This window comes from Camelus dromedarius, chromosome 32 (assembly GCF_036321535.1).
Source record: "Camelus dromedarius isolate mCamDro1 chromosome 32, mCamDro1.pat, whole genome shotgun sequence".
Classification (NCBI taxonomy): Eukaryota; Metazoa; Chordata; class Mammalia; order Artiodactyla; family Camelidae; genus Camelus; species Camelus dromedarius.
Genome location: NC_087467.1, coordinates 15,316,818 through 15,339,031, shown reverse-complemented (window position 1 = coordinate 15,339,031; position 22,214 = coordinate 15,316,818).

Here is a 22,214-nt window from a genome sequence, read left to right as displayed (position 1 = left end):
CCCTCAAGTCAGGATCCTTAACACATCTTCAGAGTCTCTTCAGGGATGAGGATGTGGGCATCTTTGGGGACCATTTTTCTGACAAACACAGGTATGTGCACAACTAACTACAGTTCAGCGTTATGAGATGTCCAAATAAAAGAACCATGGGGGTTTAGAGGAGAGAGGGGCCACCTTGAATTGAGGGGAGAGAGAAGGTAGCAGAAAGAAAGGACCCATTAGGTCAGTTAGCTGTTTTTGACCATAAGGCTTTTTTGTAGAGGGGTGAGCAGACACGGGGCATGGGGTGTAGAACACAGACATCCATTTCCTTATTTATGCCGATTTAAAAGACCTTTTCTGAGCCACCATTACCTTTCACCTCCCTCACGGGGTGCTACTTTAGGGGCTCCGGCAGCATCTTTTGGTCTTAAGCTTAAAGAGTTGTGGTCTGGTGGAGTGACCGCTAATATCTTGATGAGCATCTTTTAAAAGTCAGATGGGCTTCTCAATTTTCTCTCTTCACTGGAGATTTTTCTGGGCCACCTCAGGAAACTCTCCTGATTTTCCAACCTACACATGAATCTTAATTCTCTGGTTATAGACAGCATCTGTCTATCTGTCTGTCTATCATTCATCATCTATTTATTTTACCACCATTCAGGTCCTTACCCTGATCACATTTTCTAGCTTACTCACTTCCCAGGAATTTCTAAAAATGTATTTCTAAAGCCCACTGTTTTTTATTTTATTTTTTTGACAACCTCTCCTGGACCAGAAGACAGGCATTCCCTCATTGCAGACAAATTAAAGAAGGGAACAGTTCTTTCCACTCCAGTGTTATCAACCACACCTCCTAGGCAAGTCTCAAAGAGATGTGTCCCTTATCCAGAGTCAGACCAGAAAGAGGGGCCAAGTCTCTCTGACTCCAAGCTTGCGTCTCCTCAACCGTCTGCAGGGGCTCACCCACTGCTCCTAAGAGGCGCTCCTGCATCAGGACACACACACACACACACACCTGTTTGAAGAGGGATGCAGTAGGCAGAAGTTCTATATAGGATGCCGGGGATGCGACAAGACTATACGTGATTACATGCCCAATGGTTGGTACAGACAATCAGAAACCGAGGGGAGGAAGAGGCACTGCTGGTGGGGCCAGGCTGGGAAGAGGCGAGAAGACCAAGTGATGGCACAGCGATCGCATAGCCTAGCTCAGGCCAGAGAGTTGCATACATGACAGTTCTTTAGCACAAGCTGAGCGCCCCCAGGGTGACTTTCAATTTGATCTGTAGCCTCTGGAGCTTGGGGGCTGCGTTGCCAACATGTCTCAGTCCAGGGTCGCGCCCAGTGGTGGAGCACGTGACGCTGCTGGGAGAGCCCCGCGTGGTTGCCGGAGCGTCTGAGAATTCCAGCTCCCACTATGAGTCGGAGTTGATACCCGTGACAGTCGTGTTTCTCTCCTTGGGCATTAAATGCATACCAGCCCCCTCCTGAGGGGCCCTTCCGGCTCATTCAAGCTACTTCTGTTTTCTTTCCGAGGCTGGGGGCCTCCACACCTGTCCACGCAACGAGCAGGACCACCGTTTCCTTGCCCAGACGGCGGGAGTCTGCTTCTGCCTTTCAGTTTGAGAACAGAGATGAGTCGGTATTTTTAGCTTCGCACAGGAAAATAAGAGAAAGCAGGGAGAACATGGATCAGCCAAAAATCTTCCCCGGGGCAGCTGCCCTCTCAGCCAACAGGGAGTGAAGAGGAGAGGAGGGAGATAGCAACGTCTCAGCCACTCCATTAGACGCCGGCAACTTTGAGGTCCTCCTCGGAGCCCCTGCTCATTAGGGACGTGGAGAAACCGGTCCTTCTTGGTAGGGCAGACGTTCTTTGCCTACAGTAGGCCAAGAGGAAGGATGAGAAAGGAAGAGGTGAGAGATTCGTTGACTTCTGACAACAGTGGACACTGTCAGCAAGGCCCCGCGGGAGCCACCATGGGCCCCGAGCAGGACAGGAGGTCCCAGAGCGCAGGGCAGGGGTCCAGCCACAGGGATGGGAGGAGGCCCAATAAGATGGACAGAGAATGTGGGGACAGGGGACTGAGGCGGCCAAGCGATCGGTCCTCTTCAGAGAGAGGGGGAGGTGGGGTGGGGAGGTGGGCAGAGTAGAGGCAGGGCCAGGGCAGAGCGGGGAGACCCTGGGAGGTGTGTGGTCTGTGGCGGGGGACAGGGAGCCTGCGGTCAGTAACGGGCCCCAGCAGTTGGGATGGAATCAGGGGCAAGGCTCTAAGCCTGCAAGGAAAGGGAACGGCAAGACAGGAAGAAATGAGGTGCCAGGTAGGTGACTCCATCCTGCAGAGACAGCATGACATATTAGAGCGGGGCCCTCAGGCAGACCCAGGCTCGAATTCCCATTATGATTCTTATTAGCTGAGTGAACTTGAGCAAATCACTTAGCCTTTCTCTGCTTTGGGTTGCCCATGTGTTACAGTACGGGGGCAGTGGTATTCAACTGTATTCTCCAGAATCACACCTACAGAAGCAGTGTGTTATTCAAGTAAGTCCGAACGTCCTGTTTGGGGGACGATGCTGACACCCCAATACTTGGAAGGCAGCTTGGGAGAGCAGGGAAGGTGAGAGGCTGGCCGTGTGCGCCACGCCCCCTTTTCCTCTTGGTCCCTCGAGCCTCCAGTGAAGTCGCTAAGTTCATGAACTCTTTGATGTGAAGAGCCTTTTGGGGCTGCCAGAGGACGGGCTACGGCCCAGTCAGGGTTGATGTGGAGCAAAGCAGCAGCATCACACTTGAATGGGATGGCGGGAGAGGCACACTTCCTGGTCACAGGCACAACGGGGTTGACAGTACCGCCCTCCTGCAGGGCACCTGTGAGCAGGAGGAGCGAGCCTAGAGCGCCCAGTCCACTGCCCGGTGTGAAGTCAGGAAATCCTAGCGTTATCCTTAGCCAGGGAAGCCGCCCCCAGGGTGAGATGGGACCCCGCTGTCTGGGTTTCAGGTTCGAGGAGGAGCTTCAGGCACTAGAATGAGGCGGAAGCCCAGACCCCTAGGACCGGGCTGCTGGGTGGCTGAGGAGGGGCTGGGCGCAGAGCAGTGGCTGGCTTTGCATCTACAGTGGCACCGTGGGCTTTAAATGCTGTCCCTAATCTTTCTTGAATTTGACTGATGTCAGATTGAGAAAAAAAAAATTATGACCACTCAAAAATGATTTTAATGTTCACGTGTTGAAGGCAAACCTCAGGGTTTAAGTAAACGGCTCAGGAATCTTGTTGCTCATTTGGGAGACAACGATGCAAAGCTGTATTTTCTCTCTTATTGATTTAAAACTCTGGTTTTCAACTTTTACACTAACTTGTTTTGTTTCTTTTAACCTGGCAATGTATCCATGTAAAATACTGAAACTTAAACCAGAGGTAGAGCTCGGGAAGAAGTGGGAACAACTTCATACGTTTGCAGCGTGTCAACTTGACCTGCAGGGGTTCTCCTCTGCACCCAGAAACGTTTGGAACCTTTTCCTTTCATAAATACCTGACATAGAAAATCTGAATTACTGACCATTTACGACTTTAACTTTCCTTGAACATAGACGCATCCCAAACACAACTTTTTCCCTCCAGGCACATCTTGAAAGCTGCAGCGTTCCTGGCAGAGCTGCATGGGCTCACACGCTGTCCTTTCCCGGACGCGTTCAGCTCAGGCGGTGGTGATCTTCTTCCTAGGGTGGGAGTTGGGGGCGGGTAGGATGTGAGGCCACTGGATGCCACTGGATGACAAATGCACAAATGCACCAGGCTTTGAATTCGTAGGGTTGGGGGTGAGCTCCTTTTGGAAAATGAAGCCTCTTCCTTCAGTTAAAAATCCCCCGTTAGGTTTGGAGACTGTTCTTGGCACCGTGGTTTTGATGGCAAAGCTGCTGGTGTGGATGGGGGGCTTCCAGCGCCGGGGCGCCCTCGCCCAGCAGAGTGCTGGCTCTGTCGGAGCTTTAGGAGCACAGTCTGCCGCAGGCCGGGTTCCCCAGATGGAACCTGGAGACAGGAGCCTTGTGCAGGTGATTTTTGTAGGAGTGCCCCTGGGGTGAGTGGTGTGGAGTCAGCCAAGGGAGGGAGGTGATGTGAAACCGCATCCTGCAGAGGCGCTGTGAGCAGGGCTCGGGCACCGCTGTCCTCCAGCTCAGGGCTCAGGGGATGGGGTGCTTGCTCTCCCGTGTCTGGCTAAGGGCTGCCTTCGGGGCTGCAAATTCCCCGGTAAAGTGGGCTCCGGCATCCAAGGGGCCCCCAGCAGAGATGGAGTGCCAGCTGTGGAAGTGAAAGCACCCAGAAATGGTCACCGAAGTGAGATGCTTGGTGATGGCCATGCTGTCCCAACAGTGACACAGTGACACAGCCTCGACCTCTGTTACTCGTGTGTCTCTTCATGTCTCCAGAAGTTTCAGGATACGAACAAGCTACCCCAAGTTACATATACTGAGAAGAAATTGCTGACAGGAAGTTAGCCACCTCCATCTGACTGCCATTACAGGAGAATTCAAGATGGCTCTTGAAAGAGGATTTTCTCTCCTTCTTGAAGGAAATTCATCTAAATTGGGAGGAGCCACCTCTGGCGCTGGCGCTCAGCGCTCCCCACGTGGGTTCCCTCCTACCTGCATCTTCTCTCCACAATCTCACCATCTGTCTCTGTTCTGTCTCCTCTTTCAGGGCTCAGTTGAGGATCTTTGTGTTCTATTCTGGCTGACCTCTCTGCTTTCTTTTTTAGGGGTGAGGGGAGGTAATTAGGTTTATTTATTTATTTTAATGGAGGTACTGGGGATTGAACCCAGGACCTTGTGTGTGCTAAGCAGGCACTCTACCACTGAGCTATCTCCTCCCCCACCTCTCTGCTTTCATTTCTCACTGCATTCCCCTGGTCTTCTATTCAATAGTTGTGTCTAGTGCCTCCAGAAAACCTGGATAAAGCACCTACTCTGTGCCTAACACTGTTTCTGGCCTGGAGAGACAAAGACAGACAACGGGGATACTGTTCTTGCTTCCACTGAGCTTGTGGTCCAGGATGGAAGGCAAACAAGTAAGCAGGTGACGACAGTGTTGCATGGTAAGTGTTAGGTGCCCAGGGAATGAGTAAATGGGATGCCACCCCAGCTTGGTGGGCCAGGGGTGCTTCCTGAAGGAAGGGACATTTAATTGGAGACATAGAGGGTGAGTTGGCATAAGCCAGGAGAGGGGCTCGGAGGGCAGGAAGAGTGCTCTAGGCAGCGGGAGTAAAGGCTGTGGCAAGAAAGAAAAAATTCACATGATTGAATGATAGAAGATGAGCCAAAAAATGGAAAGCTAGAAGAGAGAGAGAGGTGGGCGTGGGGGGTAGGCAGAGGCCGGCTCAGCGAGGACGGGCCGGCAGCGGTTCCCCGGATTACCACGTGCTCCCTCACCCTGGGCTTCTTACCTGACTTTCCCTCTGCCTGAAAAGTCTCCGTTCTAGGCAGCGCCCTCACCCAGGGTTAGGTCCCTCCTGTTCCGGTGACCCTGGAACCCCACGCGATACATCCACCATCACAGGTGTCACACCACCCCGTGTCTGCCTGGTCCGGCTGTGTCTCTTGCTTCTGGATGGTGAACACGCTGAGGGCAGGTCTTCTGAATGAAGACGATGAATGAAGCCTTTGTCCTCAAAGGATGCCCACGGGCTGGCCTGGCCCTGCCCATGAGTTACTGGCTTCCCAGGGAGATGGCGGTTTGGGGTCAGCTGAAGGTGGTTGACAAGAAGGAGAAGAGAATGCAGAGGCAGAGAGGGATGAAATATCGAAAGATGGAGAGGAAATGGAAAAGGGAAAGGAAATACAAGATTTCACTCAGCTTTTTCACTCAGTTCTTAGAGAACGGGAATACAAGTGCAGTGAGCACTACAACTGGAAAAGATCACAGCAAATCGCCTCTGAAGGTGATTTAGTTTTGAAACTAAAGAATACAGAAGAGAAACTTGGCCGAGTCAAGGGAAAGAGGCTGTACCGGAGGCAGTGATGGTGGCGACTCAGGTCTCTGCCCATCAGATAAGAGCGGGGCTCCTCTGAGTCCTCCAGGCAAATCAGAGTGGTCAGTCCCCACTGGGAGACTGTGGTTCGCTTTTATGGCTTTAATTAAATTGAATTAACTATAATAACCAGGGCTTCTGTTTGCCTCACTCTCCAATTCAAAAGAGGCTAGTTTAGCTGTTGGGCACGGTGCTTCTGACCTGGCAGGCAGAGCTGTGCGCATTTGTTCTCATTTTTCTCTTGTACTGGAAGGGCAGGCTGATCCCTGAAGAGCTGAATTACAGTTTACAGGCACGGAAATGAGTTTCACGTGGCAGGTCTGAGTCCCTAAGACTGTCACTTCTCCGCATCTGTGGGCCCCACGGCACTGGCCAGCATTCTGGGTAAAGTGCAGCGTTTGGACGCCGGCTCTCTCCTTTTACTAGCTGTGAGATCTTGAGCGAAGCCCTACAGAACAGTCCTAAATCCATAAAACGGGAACGACGGCCATGCCTACTTCTCAGGGCTGTTTGGGGATTAAATGTTGCATGTGCAGCACAAGGCGTGCCTGGTGTTCAGCAAGTGCTCAATGGGTGCTGTCAGCGACACACATTTACTTTGCTGGGGAGGCAAAGACCCTGTCTCCCCGTCTGCCTCTCGTTGGGTGCCTTTGCTGTTCATCCCTAGTAAGTGCTCGCTTGCTCCGGGGTTAAAGGGACGCTGCAGGAAGCTGGCTATTCTGTCGTCCCTGTCACTCCTTGGCTGAGCTGACACTGCTGCCCTTCGCTGTGGCTTTTGGGAGTCACTCCTGCCCCTGGTGTCTGTCTCTCTCCCCCGCGGTCTCCTCCGAGGTCTCACCTACAGCTTTCCTTTGGATTTGATATTTGTATGTATTTCAAAACGATCATCACACTAAGTCCATTTAACATCTGTCACCACACAACAGAACTTTTTCTCTTGTGATAAGAACTTTTACAATCTACTCTTTAACTTTCAAATACGCAGTAAAGTGTTACTCAGTAGAGCCGCCAGGATGCACGTGAACATCCCCAGGGCGAATTTACTTTGTAAGTGGAAGTTTGTACCGTTTGATTCCCTTCACTTCCTGGTTTCAGGTCCTCCAGTGAAATCAGCCTGCTTTGCACCTCCCCAGAGGTACGTCCTCAGTCCCTCTCCACATCTGTAACGTCAAAGCCCTGAACACTGCAAGTTATTTCAAAACTCATAACTCGCGTGAGGCTATCAGAGCCTTCGTTTACCTCTTAGATGTGTGATGGGTTCTGCAGAGTTAGTCATGAGTTTAGTGACAGGGCGCTATTCAGGACTCCCAGGCCAGAGGTGTATAATTCAAGGAATTGCCCTGAACTACTCATCTAAAACTGGAAAAGTTCTGACTCAAAAACACACCTGGACCCCAGGTTTTCAGAAAGGGCCTGAGCACCGTAATAACAACGGCCGCCCTCCCCAGACGGTTCTCAGCCTTATGCCACGTGGTCCCCACACAGCCCTATGGGTGGGCTCGTTCTGCCTCCTGGGTGGCAGTGGCTGACCAAGCAGAGGTTGCACATTTGACCAGACACAGTCAGGCCCTTTGTCTTCACCACCTCTCTCTGCCACCCATGTTTCTATTTCACACTCACTGAGATATGACTTACCTGTTCAAACTAGAGAAACACGGTACTTTGTGGTGGTTCAGAACATGGAGACAGGATGCCTAAGTTCAAATCCCAGCCCTGCCACTGAGTGGCTGTGTGACTTTGGGCAGGTTACCTGACTTCTCTGTGCTTCAGTTTTCTCATCTGGAAATGAGGACAATAATAGTACCTATTCTTTAGATTGCTGTGAAGATGAGTCAGTGAGGTACTCACCTGGCCCATGGTAGTGTTAACTATTATTATTTCATCTCTCCTATGTGCAGCTGACCCAGCACTAAAGAATCTCATGTTAACTGAATTAGATTAAGCTCTAGGGCAGGTCACGATCTCCTCCTGTAGGGGTGTAGACTCACTGCCCATGGGGACAGCCTCTAACACAGGTTAATTCATCCTTGTCCAGTGGTGTTTCCTGTGGGTTCAGAGGGTAGCTGCATTCGTAAACCAAGGGCGTCTAACCTCACAGCACAATAAGATGGAAAAGGAAGCCTTGCTGGCCATCTTAATGCATTCTCAGTTCCACCGGAAGTTCATTTTACCTTATCAAGTTGTGAGAATGCCTGTGTATTTCAGTTCTAGAGGAGTATCTTTGGGAAGGGGAAAGAGTTAAACTTTTACAGTTTCTGCTTTAAATAACTTCTAAATACAAGCCTGTTTGGAGAAAAGGTAAAATAACATGCAAATGTCTCACTTTGCAAAAGAACAACAGGAAGCCTCAGCTGGCAATGTTTCCCCAAGCGCTTTAGAGAGAGGAAGGTCAAGGTGCAGAGGCATAGTGGGTCGGTGACACATTCTGCCTGCTCAGGGGGAGCTGTGTCCCCTGCAAGTCCCCTGACCAGCCTCATCCCTGGAGCGTCTCTTTCCCGAGCCTCGTGGAGGAGGCATTGTGGGCTCTGCACAGGGCGGGCGGGGGCAGGCGGAGGGGGGCTGTCTGCAGAATCCACATCGCAGCCAGTTCAGGTCCCGTGAAAGTTTTGGGGTTACATATTCTTACATATTCTGGGCGGAAAACCCTTGAAAAATGGTAGGAAAGGCCATCTTTTCTCAGTACAAAGAAGTTATATTATGGCTCCTGGAAACTACAACAAAACAGAACAAAGGAAAATCAACGTTCATTCTGTCTTGAACATTCAAGTACAGAGGGACGATCTATGGGAGCTTTGTGCTTCCCGCGGGGCTGACCTTAAGACACCTGTGGTTCTCAAGGACTTTCTGGGAGGTGATGGCAGCCATTGGCTGCAGGGCCTGTGTGACCCGGGCTCTCCCACTGCGGGGGGTGGGGAGGTGGTGTTCACAGTCTCGCAGAGGGGCGCTGTGGTTGGGCCCCTGGGCTGGCAGCCGGCCTGCCCTCGACCGCAGCTCTGTCAGTTCACCTGTGGGGTTTGGGCAAGTACTTTAGCCTCCCGGCCTCAGTTCCTTGGCTGTAAAATGGGGAGAATCGGCATTCAACTCACAGGGTTGCTGTGAGCATTGAGTGAAGACATGCAATGTGTTTAATGACTTGAATCTAACAGCTAATCACTGTGTTATTTCCATTGTGTTCTGATCCTAGTTGTGCAACCAACCTCTTTTAGACTCTATTTCCTTCTTATAAAATGAAGTAGAAATACTTACCTTGGGGCCGTTAGAGTTTAAATGGAATATGTGCAAAGTGCTGTTTATTGAGTTGGATTCTCAGGAAGGGTTTTTTTCCTGAGTCGTCTACATTTTCTTAGATTCTCCATGACATCTATTTAAGTGCAAGTCTGGTAACACTCCCCTGCTTCCAGGACAAGATGCGATCCTTGTTCTGAATGGCTTGAAGCAGCAGTGACAGAGGCAGGCAGCCCACCAGCTGAATAAAACCACCACAGAAGGAAACATTTAGAAAGTTGCGTGCAGTGCTCGGCACCATTCTAAGTATATAATAACTTATTTAAAATCTCAGAGCACCGAGTCTGTGTCCTGAGCCCGGGCACTGGCCTGGGACAGGAGCTCTCGAGGGAGAGAGGTGGCTGGGTGTGCGTAGAAGGAAGTGAAAGGGGAGGCTGGCTGGAGTGTTGTGAACAACAGCCCACCTTTGACTTAAAACAGTTTCTTCAAAGAAACACAACTCCAGTTATTCTTTGTCACCAAAGCAGCTGCAGTCTCTTGTCCGGCATGTCCTATAATAGTTTTTCCCACTTCCTTCTTCCCCTTCCCTTGGCCGCCTCATGGATACAGACAGGGACAAATGAGGCTACAAAGCTCCAGTGACGGCACACAGTGTCCTTCTCTGCGGGTCACTCGCTCACAAGGTCAGCACAACAAACACCGCCTGCAAGGCCGCCCCGGGAAGCTGGGGGAGGGGGGAGCGGCAGCGCTGGGTCTGCATCTCCTGCCTGGCAGAGGCCAGCACCCGCAGGTGCTGACTGGAGAGGGGACTTTCTGGGGAGGGCAGGAGAGAGGCGGGGGAGATGTGAACTCAGGGACACTTCATTTGGGCATTTTGAAAGATTCCCCACGAGGCAGTCATTGGAATGAGCTTTTGCACCTGGAATGCCTGATACTCACTGAGCACCTTGTTACCTTTTTTTGGTGAGAACCAGAGTTTGACTCAGTCACCTTAACACTCGTTATTTTTAAAATGACAAATGGCAGAAATATAATCCTTACTGTTAATGTTACTGTTTAGGGGGTGGTGGGGAAAGATTCACCAGCCTCTGAATCATCCCCATGGAGTACATTCCGTGGTGTAACTCGAAGATCTTATGTTCCTTCTCCTAACCAGAGATACTTCAAGAATCATGTTCTACATCTGTGTAGCACCCAGTTCATAAATTATTTACATCATTTCTTAGGAGATAAAAAGAATCCGTCTGTTTCAAATTTAAAACCCTCTCAAAATGAAATAGAAATACCGTTTTTCCTGGGCACAGCTTTCCCAGGCCATGGCCGTAGAATGGGGCTTTCTTTTCTCCCTTTATTGAAAGATTATATGAATCTCAGGAAAAGAAAGCTGATTTTAGGTGCTAAGAGCAAAGCTTTAGAAAGAAGAAAGAAGACTTGTTTGGAGGATCTGCCTACTTGGGAAATGATGAGTTTTATTTCTTAGAGACAGGATTTATGGATTTACACTTCCTCCATAAGATAAATGACTCAGGAACACTTTTTTTTCCAGCACTAACTCTAATCAATTACCTTTGTTAGTAAAGAAATAAATAATCTCTAAAGAGTCAGAGAATTAAAATGCACTGAGTTCCAGTGTTTGGGGTTATTTGAAACTTTTTTTTTTTCGGGAAGGGGGCGGTCTAGGTAGAGCTGAGCTTTAGCTAATTCCTCGTTTTGGAGTTATTTTTCCTTTTACCAGGAGTATTGATCCACATGAGACAAATCAGACAGGTTTAGAAGAATCACAGAATGCCAGGGCAGGAGGGCCTTTGGAAATGCCCTAGCCGAGTGCCCGCTTTCACAGTTGGGACATGGAAGCCCAGAGAGTTGGGGCAACTTGCCCGGCATCACCCAGCGGGGGCGGCCGAGCAAGGGTCCCGGGGTTGAATCCCAGCCGGGCTCGAACACCACAGCGCTGCCCTCGCCCCTTGCCTTTGAGCTGCCCGTCCTCTCCGAACTTAGGGACAGAACCCCCTTCTCCATCCGCAGCCCCACCCCTCCCACAACAAACAAGGGGTCCGGGCATTTGAAATATTTCCACGCTGGACCGGACCGGGATGCGGCCACCCCGCGCCAGGCTCGGCGGGCGCGCGGTGGGGCGCGGCCGGGCGTCTGCGGGCGCGCGCGGCGACGCCGGCCCCGGGCGGCCCGTCCCAGCGCCCGGCTCCGGCGGGGCGGCCCCGGCCGCGCCGCGCCAGGCTCGCGGGGGTCAAGTCCAGGTTGCGGCGCAGGAAGGCGGCGGGGGAGGGGCGGCCCGGCCGCGCCCCCACCTCCTCTCCTCTGCGCTGGCCGCGGAATGTTGGGACCGTTCCATCGGCGTGGTATGTCTGCATAAACATCGTTAGCCTCCGGAGCCGACACGTTGTGCAGTTTTAATTTCGCCTTACAAACTGCGGCCTCCTCGCGTTAGGGAAGAGGCTGAGACCTGGCCTCTCCGCGTCTTCGTTGCATTCCTGGGCGCCCGCCTTCCAAGACTCGAGAGGGAGAGGCGCACCTCTCCAAGGGAGATGTCCCGGCTGGATTCTTAACGCACCTCATTTGTGACATTGTCTTTGGCTCGGGAGGAAATCCTTTCCACGCATCTGGAACTGACGAAACTTCATATGAAGGTTTGCTTTTTAATCTCCCGGGGCGGGAGAAGGGAGCAGAATCTCTGGCCACTCCGTCTTTGCCACCGCAAGCCGTGACAAGTAGCGATGGCTGGACCGCCGCTTGCCGCCCGGAGATCCAGCGCGCTTCTCTCCACTCCTTTGCCAGCGTCCACGCGTCATCCTCCCCTGTGTCCCTGCCACCGTCCCCCTGCGCCCAGCCCTCCCCAACCTCCCTGCCTCACTCATTTCTCGGAGCACAAGCTGCATTCAGAACGTCTTTTCAAATCCAAACCTTTAAAAAATCTATTTCAGCATCCCTAAAGTCTTTGCTTTTTTCACTCTGATGGGAGGGGCATCGTTCCCCTCACTTGGGGTAAGAGACTGCCACGCTGAGGAGACTTCTTTCAGGGTTCCTATTTTGGGGGCAGATCATACAAATAACGAAGATAAAATCCCTGTGGCAGTTTTGACTTTAAACATGAGGCAAGTTAACAAGGAAAGCAGCAATAAATTCAGCCCAGGGCATGACCCAGCACTAAATTGTCTCTTACAGTGTCCAGATTTCTGGCCAAGTTGTCAATTTGATGTCCCCTTTCTCTGCTAGCCTCTTCAATTCTCCTTTCAGGTTGTGCTGTTTTTGTTCGTTCACTTTTGTTTCACTGCCAAGTTATCTCTGCTGTAATTCTCCCCACCCCCGTCCCACCACCATTTTTTGACCCTGTTTTCCAAGTTCCTTAAGCATGACCAGGACAATACCCGCACCCCGTCCCCCTCCATCCCTCACATTGCTTCCATGGTAGAAATTTTGAAACCAGCTCGTGTCAGAACGTTTTGTTCATCCCTCCCCACAAACAAGCTGGTGAAAGATGGAAGGACTTGGTATTTGCTGGAAATGAAAACATGGGGAGCTGCTGGCACCAACACCAGGATGTTCTTTTCGTTCTTTGCACAAGGTGATCATGTATCTTTCACATTCTGCATCAGAACAGCGCAGAAGAACACGTCACCCAACTGGAGCCGAGCAGCACCGGCGAGGGTTAACGGAGAAGCACTTAATGTGCCTGAGGAAACAGTCCAGAAGGATTAGACCACGTTAGGCTAATAGGCTGATCAGAGTGATAAAGTTTTCCCAAAGATTCTTTCCGCTTTATGATTACCAGTTACTTTTCTTCAAAGGCAGTTGGGTAAATGGTGTTGGTTTTAGGGTTTGGAACCCTCCACTGGGACAGCCCCACTACAAGCCTGCGTTAAACACGGGATTACCTTTCCTGCTCCGTTAGATTTAGAAGGAAATCATGAGAGCCCTCCATACACATCACACAGTGTTTTCCTCTTCATGTTCCATGAGTCAAAAGCAGGGAGATCAAACGCGGTCAGCACACTAAGTGCTTCTTAGAACAAACCGTCCACAGTGCAGATCATTCCAGCTGCCCACTGGACAAGATAACAAACGGAAGGCAAAGGCGGATTTTCCTGAGCGTACGAAGGTTACTCAAAGCATGTAATAATAATAATAATATAACGGCTAACACGTGCTGAACACAGGGTATGCCAAACCCTGTGCTGACGGCCTGCATACACGATCTCATTTATCCTCACAAAACTTCAGTGGACTGGGCCCCTCCTACCCCAACTTTGCAGATGGGGAAATAAAGTCAGAAAGAGAACCTGTCACGTGCCCAGGGCCACACAGCAAGGAAACAGGAATGAGTTTAGAGAGCGCATCGGAACTCCTGCACGCTTCTGCCTCCCATACTATTCCATTCTGAAAGTCAGTGGCAATGTCAGTCAAGAAATGAAATAAGATCTATTAAATGATTCTGTGAAAAGCTACCACAAAGGGGGCACTTAGGGTAAACTAGGCATTCAATCCTCGCAGCTGCCCCTGTAGGTAGACACATAGCATCACCTCCGATTTGAAGATGGGACAAAGGGGCTCAAAGAAGCTGAGTAACTTTGTTCTGTTTGTTTGTTTGTTTGTTGGGAGGTAATTAGGTTTATTATTTTTTTTAATGGAGATACTGGGGATTGAACCCAGGACCTCGTGCATGCTAAGCAAGCACTTTACCACTGAGCTATACGCTCCCCTCTAGAAGCAGAGTAAGTTCGAACTTTGTCAAGTTCTGGGCTTTTCCTCTGCACCCTGGCTTAACTGCGTGTGTGTGCACACGCACGTGTGTAGGGAGGAGGGAGACAGAGAAATCCACTTGGGGTGAGTAGAAGAAATGAAATCTTTTCTTTAATAATATCGTCATCCTCCTTAAATTCACATCAAGTGACCACAGTTGCGGTGGGGTCTCTGAAAACGGGGAGATCGGGGTGGACGGGAGTGACTGTTGTGAACTTCAGGAGACGAAGGTCTGGGGATTGTCCCTGAAGGACAGGTAAGGTCTTGGGTATGGCAGTGAGGACGAGTCCAACTGAGCTGGGATTTGGGTCAGTGACTGGAGCGGAGCCTGGGGTCATGTCCAGTTCATCCTCGAACCCCCTCGTCTAGCACACGCCTGGCAAGTAAGTGCTCAGTAAATGTCAGGGTGAACTGTTATGTCAGCAGAACCTCCTCCCTGGCCTGAGACCGCCCTCCTCCCCTCCATCCCCCTTCAGGCTCTGGGCCCTGCTTCCTTCCCTCTCTTCTGCCTGCTTGTCTTGGATCTGCCAGTTCCTTGCCTCAATCAAGAGACACTGTTCAGATGGAGAAGAGGCAGAGCTCGCTGGCCAGGTCCTTGGTGGGGGACGTGAATGGCGAGGACTGTAAACACAGACACAGCTCTCGGCCTGCAGCCACGGTTCTCAGCACTCTGTCTGCACCAATTTGTTTTAATCCTCCGTGAAGTAAGTATGCCTGCGATGCTCATTGTACAGATGGGAAAACAGAGGCTCAGAGCTTGTCACCTGCACATGAAGGACCAGCCCTGACCTAAATATCTGGCTTCAGTGTCAGTAGAGCACAATGCCTTTGGAGGATGGCTGAACGTTAGCCCAGCGGCATCTAAGCCACACACAGCCACCTCTTTGATGTGTACAGTTCTGACCTTCAAGTCAAGGAAATCAAGGTCAAGGCTTGTCTCAGTCAGTTCTGAGACATGCCGTCCGTCTCTCTTCTTTTCTGTCTTTCAGCTTTCCTGGATTTTTTGTTTCTTCTCACTCTTGATCACCATGGAATAGCACCAAGTTTAGGCATCAAATTATGTCCTTTCTACACCGCCCTCGACAGCAGCATGCAGCTCCACATCATGACCGTTTGAGATAAGTTTCACTAAGAGGCCTTGTGTGAATCAACCTCAAATTCAGTGTCCTGCTCTCCTGCGAGGGACCTAAACCCACATGCCGAGCTCATCTGTCTTCCTGTCTGCTTGTCAGAAGCTTGGGGTGAAGAAATGTCCTGTTCCAACCTTCAAATAACAAAGACTTCACTAGCTGGTGTCACCACCTCAAGCTGTTGTGCTGTTGCAGAGAAATCTGACAAGTTCCTTCAAAACTGGAAACAGGAAGTGGCTACACATGAAATTTTGGACTTCTGAGTGCGAGTTAATACATCAAACAGCTGTACTGAATGTGACCATGAACCGGTGTTCCTCTGAATGCACTTAATAGCACAGCCAAATTTGAACTTCCTGCATTCTCCTGCAAGCATCCTTGCATATCTGGCCTTTCAGTGACGTGGGTGAGATGACCATTTTTAGGACTTGGGGACATTGTGTAAAGTCAAGGCACAGAACATGATGGAGAAGCATGACAGGAGACAGCAACACGGTGGTCGCAGGAGAGAGGTGTACCATTCTGACACTGAAGATGCCCTCCGAGAAGTGTATGAAGTTCCCTGGACATTACGTAGGAATTGAATACTTTGCAGAAGACTTGTTAAGATAGTAACTATTGAGTATTCCAATTCAATGCAGTGGCGGATTAATCCAGATGAGTGTGGGCATTTGTAACTGTTTACAGCAGGTCCCAGGTTTATACCGGCCTCTCCGTGGCTGAAGAGACGGCTCATTGAGGCATGGCGAGGAACTGTGTGAGCGATGTTCAAAATCCTAGGGATAAAAGTCCATGTGAAATAGTATTCAGGCAACTTCCTCGAGGCTAGGAAGTCAGTTTGTTTTGTATTTCTGCCAGTTCTAGAAATAAATACAATACCTTGCATCTTATTTAAGCCTATGATCTCACTTTGCCCTTCACAACAGCTCTGCGAGGTAAGTGGCCCATAATCTTCTTGACGGCTGTTTTGCTGATGAAAAACAGTCACTGGAAGATTTACAGGCTCTTTTCAAACTTCGGAGTCGTTTATCTAGTGGCGCTGGGACCCAGGTCTTCTGACGGCCACGTTCATACTTCTTCACCAGAGTCACACAGCTAGGGCTGCTCAGGGTTGTCACAGGTGTAATGCAGGGTGTGTCTGAGGACGGTGGCGGTGCTGGGAGTCTCTGGTAAGGAGCGTGGAGAGCGGCCCCCCACCTGGGCCCCCACGGCCAGGAGAAAGGTTGAAGGGTGAGCGCTGGCCGGTGGGGACGCACTCCTGTCGCACGCTCTCTCCCTTGGTCCCCACAGCTGCCTCGGGGCGAGGATGAGCGCCGTGATTCATGAGTTGCTAAAGACTTTGGAGGAAACGACTCTTAAATAAACACGACTGATGTGGAAGAGCCATGGAGATCCAATTATTCAGAGTTGACTTTTATTGTACTTTCAAAAGGAATTTGTTGTCATTCTTCATCTCTGTCCTCTTCCTTTAGCTGAGTTTCTTTTCTTTTTTCGCAAACATTCCCATCTCAGTAGCTTAACACAACTGGAACTTAATGTCTTGCTCGCATCAAACTGAAAGCGAGTGTTTCTGATCAGCGGGCAGCACCTCTCCGGGCACCGGGGGTGGGCGGGCTCCTCCGCGCTGGGCCCCGACCCGCCGGGTTCTGCATCATGGCCGCCCCAGGCCCACCGAGCTGGTCCTCGCCAAGCCCGCGGAAGTGTGAAGAGGCTGCCCTGGGCCCCCCTGGAAATGGCACCTGCTACTTCCGCTCAGATCCATTGTCTAGAACTGCGTCACAGGCACACACCTATCAGTAGCGAATGCTGGGAAGACGTCTAGCCGTGTACTCGGAGAGGAGGAGGCAGGTTTGCAAAAGAACCAGCAGCTGTCCCACAGGTTGCACGTAGACGATCTTTTCCTGACAGAGCTGTGCTGGCCGTGAGTTTGGGAGCAGCATCAGATGGTGCCGGATTGCCACAGCGTGTAAGGGCGAACCACTTCCGCCGAGTAAGCCCAAATATGGCACATAGATGCCCTCTGCTGCAGACAGACTCTTTTAAACTGGAAAAGGTTTTCAAATGATCAATCTCATGACAGAAAATATAGGGGGAAAGGCAAGGGAAAAGAAAGAAAAATACCCATAGAGAACCACTATTACCACTTGATACATTTTCTTACAGTCGATAGTTTTAAGAATACTTTTTTCATTAAAATAATTGTATTTAAGTTTTACTTAAATATGTCTCCAAACTCTATTTGTTGATATTTAAACATAGATCATACATGACTGTAATAGGGAAGAAGTGTAATTTGGAGGGCTGCCTGTTTTCATTCTGTAATAACACTTCACTCTCCTATAGTATACCACAGCAGGGCACTCTTTTGCACACATTTTCATGAACTCATTTAAGATTTTCTACACTCTATGTCTCATATTTGTGGACTCTTCATATTTATAATTTTTAATACTGTGTATATTTTGCTGCATTTCAATTCAACCACAATAGGCTTAATTATTCTCTTTTTCATAGATTTTTATTTCCCTTCCCCCTCTTGTTAGAGGACAGGGTTGGTGTTCCCTTCAGATTCCTTCAAATTCGTTTCAGCATTTTTGTGTTGACAGAAATGTGAATCATGTCAAGCTTTTTGGAAGACTACCTGGAAGAATCTATTACAATTTAAAATTCATACGCTCTTTGACCCAGAAGTCCCTTTTAGGGACTGGTGTTTTTAATTTGTATGAGATAGAGTCTCAGGAATAGGGTATTTTGGAAACATATTGAGGGATTATTCATACGAGCAAAGTAGAAAGAAAAACAAAAACAAGTTCCCGAGCAAAACAACAAAAACCTGTTGACAAAGTGGCCAGTTAAGAGCCATTAATAAGAACGAAATGGAGCTGTGCCAGCTGAACTGAAGGGACTTTGACGAAGCACTGATCAGCGAGACAAAATGCAAGCAGCTGTGTATAGTGTGTGCAGTATGATCCCATTTCTGGAAAACAAACAGGACAAAAAGAAACAAACAAAAAAGTCTGCGTGTATAATATAAATGAGCCAAATCAAAGGACCGATATACTTATGTTCCAGCCACAAACTTTATTTTTTCAAGTAACTGAAATAGTGATATCCAAATGAAGTGTTATCTGTTTCTTTGGAGCAGAAGTTATTACTCACCTCCAATACCTAATGAGAATAAGCAGTTTAAATATGTGGTCCAAAGACATCCATTTAGAATCCAAGGGTTAAAGGGGAGAGTTGCTTCGAATGCATGGAAGTGATGCTGTTCTTAATGAGGCAATGATTGTGCTTTACGCTTTAGTGCTGCTTTAAAAGCATTGTGATACTTGTTCCTGGAGGAAAATAAAATAGTGAGATAAAGAGTGCCTGTCGTCTAGAAATGATAGGGATGAAATAACTGTTATTGTTCTTACAATGTTCCAGATATTGGGCTAATTGCTTTAAATGTATTATCTTATCACAATTCTGAGACGTATTATTATCCTCTCCATTTTCCAGAAAAATCCAGAGAGATTAATATTTCTCCAAGGTTATACTGCTTATGAGTGGCCAAGTCCAACTTGGAATCGGAGTATCTGGATTCAAGCCTGTGTGTTTAACTATCTTCCTAATGGCCTTTTTACTGTCTTTCTATAACATGAGCCTCTTACCATACATGGAGTTTATGCATTCTGGAGGTATCGTAGGTAGAGTTAATGTCTTTGGATTGAATCATAGTTTATTATTGATTTGCATTTTAAAATTATATGTGTCCCTAAGGCCTAAATGTTGATCAGATAACATTATAAAACTGTCTGCATGTGTACATGTACATGTCTGTCTGCATACATATGTATGTAACATATGTGCATGTACATATATAATATAATATATGTGCATATGTGTGTGCAGAGGGTGGAGTGGTATAAATGCTCCAAAGCAGCTTTGTATTTCATGCTGTAGCCAGGCAGTAATTTCACTCTTCTCTTGTTTGGGTTCTAGATGGCAAACACCTCTGTTACTCATCTTGTGGCGTTTTGCACTCTTTTGAGGATTCTGAGATACTTGCTTAAGCTAGAGCCACAAGAGAGGCTGGGATTGGTGGGTGCAGCCACAGGACACAGGGACCCTAACCATCTATAAACAGGAGTAGCTTGAGGTAACTCAGTTAAAAATCTATGTTTTTGTTTTACATGTTGATTATTGCATTATTATTATTTTGCATGTTGATTATTTAACATAATGTTTTAGCTCATAACGGCATTTCCACTTTCAGTAAAATTCAAGCTGTAAGTAATATGTAAAATATATTAAAGAGACTAAAATGGGATTATCTAAACTGCAAAGCGGAGCTTCTGTCCCAGATTTAAAAATAACAACAATGTCATAAACAGGATTAGTGAGATAGTTGTTATCTCTATGCACGTTGGCTGGTAAAAATACAGAAGTAGTATTGGGCATGTATTAACATGTTTATGTGTTGTAATTTCTTAACCTAGTATGTTTCTTTAATACATTAAGGGCCGTCTATTCAAAAATAAAAATAGTAAAATATAGAAAAAACAGTGACTTCTTATGCGCCAGGTGTTTAAAAAATGCTGAGTTACTCCTGGATAAAACACCAAAGTCGTCCTTCTTGCTACTTCCCAGGCCGGGTTAGGTTTTTGTTTTCACGAGGTGCGATGGCGTTAGAGGAAGCGAGCAGCTTGGCCCACAGAGCATGCGCTGGCCCAGTGCGGGGCGGGCCCCCCTGACTGTTACTATGACACCACCCCCACCCTCGTTCGAAAAAATATAGCTAACAGCTGGGAATCAGGAATCCTCTCTATGGATCTGTGGCTCTCTGTTCTGATTTTTTCCCTGAATTGCCTGAGGGGGAAAAAAAGCAATTGCTTTTTCTGTGTAGCTCAAGGATGGAGGAAGTTTTCACTGCCCATGCCAACTCTGACAAGTTGGTAGTTGTTTCCTGGGCTGAGAAGAATTTTGAAGCCAACTTCAATTTTGAGTTTAGTTTGAGTGCTCTGGGACCAGTATTTTATACTGGACTTCAGAGTTTACCAGATTTGGGAGACTCACCCTATGCTGGCATTTCTCCTGTTGCAAAAATATAACAATGTTAGATGAAAAAAAAGTGTTCAGAAAATACTTTTTAAATATATAGTTAAACTGGATTGAAAGGGAAAGTCTTGGGTTTCAAACACAAAAATGGAACTCAGCTGGAAAGGAGAGGCTACAGCTGGTGCTGAGATGGCCCGCAGTGGATGTGAGCATCAGTCTCACGAGCGGAGGTGCTGGTTGTGTCAGTGCCCGCTTGGTGACAGATGTGGTCTTGAGGACTGGGACTCAGGCCTCAATATGGAGGGACACTCAAAGGGCCACCAACCTCCAAAAGGTGGACTATAAAATCACTGTCTTTGGGTCAGATTAAAAGCCAGTTTAATAGAAGCAAAGATAAAAATTTTCCCAAAGGGACCTTTGCCCAAGCAAGGGTGCATGGGATGCCTACCAAAAAACAACTTTGGCTGGAGATGAGCTAAAAAAATTACAGATTCCATGAGAAGCACCATGGCACCGTGATGCAAAGGCTCCAGATGCAATGCAAGGGAATACTGGCACCCAAGAATGTGAGAAAATGGAGCAATCGAGAGAGACATGAAATGAAAATGTCTAAAATGAATACAAGTAAATTATGGAAATAGTAAGAAAGAAAATGATCTTATTCTTAGAAAAGAATAAGTAGATTTGAAAAATAACAAAATTGTAAAAATGAAAAATACAGAAATTTAGAATTCAGTGGATGGGTCAAAGAACAAATTAATCACAGTTGAAGGGAGAATTAGTTAACCCAAAGGCAGAGCTGAAGAAATCACCCAGAATATAGCACAGAATGACAAGGAAGTGGAAATTTGAAGGATTTAGTAACATGGATGACAGGCTAAGGAGACCCAATACATATCCAATTACGAGTTCTGGAATGAAAGTATTTTGAGATTCGAGGAGATGTCATATTTGAAGACAGAGACACTGCTAATTTTTTAGAAATGAAGAAAAGTTTGAGTCCACAGAACAAAGCAACAGAGTCTCCCTTCAGCCACTGTTCTCTCTGACTCTTTCCCCATCAATTTCCCCCTCGCTACAATCTTCTTACTGCCAGCAAACAAACATATCACAATAACATGTCATGGTAAAATAAAACAAACTTCTCTTGTCCCCCACCCTCCTCCAGATGCTGTTTCATTTCTCTGCTCTTTTCACAGCAACACCCCTTCAAGGAGTTGCCTAAATCCCCCACGTGCTCTCTCTCCCCTCCTACTCTTTCCTGGACCCCTCTAATCAGAATTCCATCTCCGTCCCTCCACAGAGAGGGCACCCTCGGTCTAACGTTGCTGAATCCAGTGGTGCAATCTCAGTCCCACAGGGGGCATCCGCAGCATCTGACAGAGTCGACTGCTCCCCCTCTCTGAAAAGCCTTTCTCCACTTGGCTCCTAAGGCACTGCTCTCTCTCGGTTCTCCACGTGCTGCTCTGACTGCTCCTTCCTAGTATCCGTTACTGGTTCCTTTTCATCTCCTGACCTTAACTGGTAGAGTCGTCAAAAGCTCAGTCTCCCTTTCTGTTCTCAGAGTGATCTCGGCCCCGGCACGCTGCTGTAAGTGGTAAATGCTGGCAACTCCCCAGATGTACACGGAACGGAATTCTCAAATATAACACCAGAAGATGGTGGAAGGATATCATTGAGTTACGGAAGACAAAGCAGTCAACTTGGAATGAGTGCCCAGCTAAATTATTCAGAAGTGGAAGGAGAACGAAGAGCTTGCAAATAATAATTTAGTCTATTAAGGAGCCACTTAAAAAATATACATGCACTGCCAGCTTAAATCCAGTAATTTGGTCCTGAAAAATCAGACATTCTGAATGAAGACACTGCCAAGCCTACTTCCCATTATATCAAATGGGAAAAATTCTAGTTCATTATATACCAACCCCAAACCACTAACTACTTTCTTAAAACACAGCCAAAGCACAGTAAAACATCGGTGTATAATAACCGTCAAATGCTTAAACAAACAAATGCTTCGAGCATCACTTCCTGATTGCAGAATAGTAAATTTGGACGTTTACAGA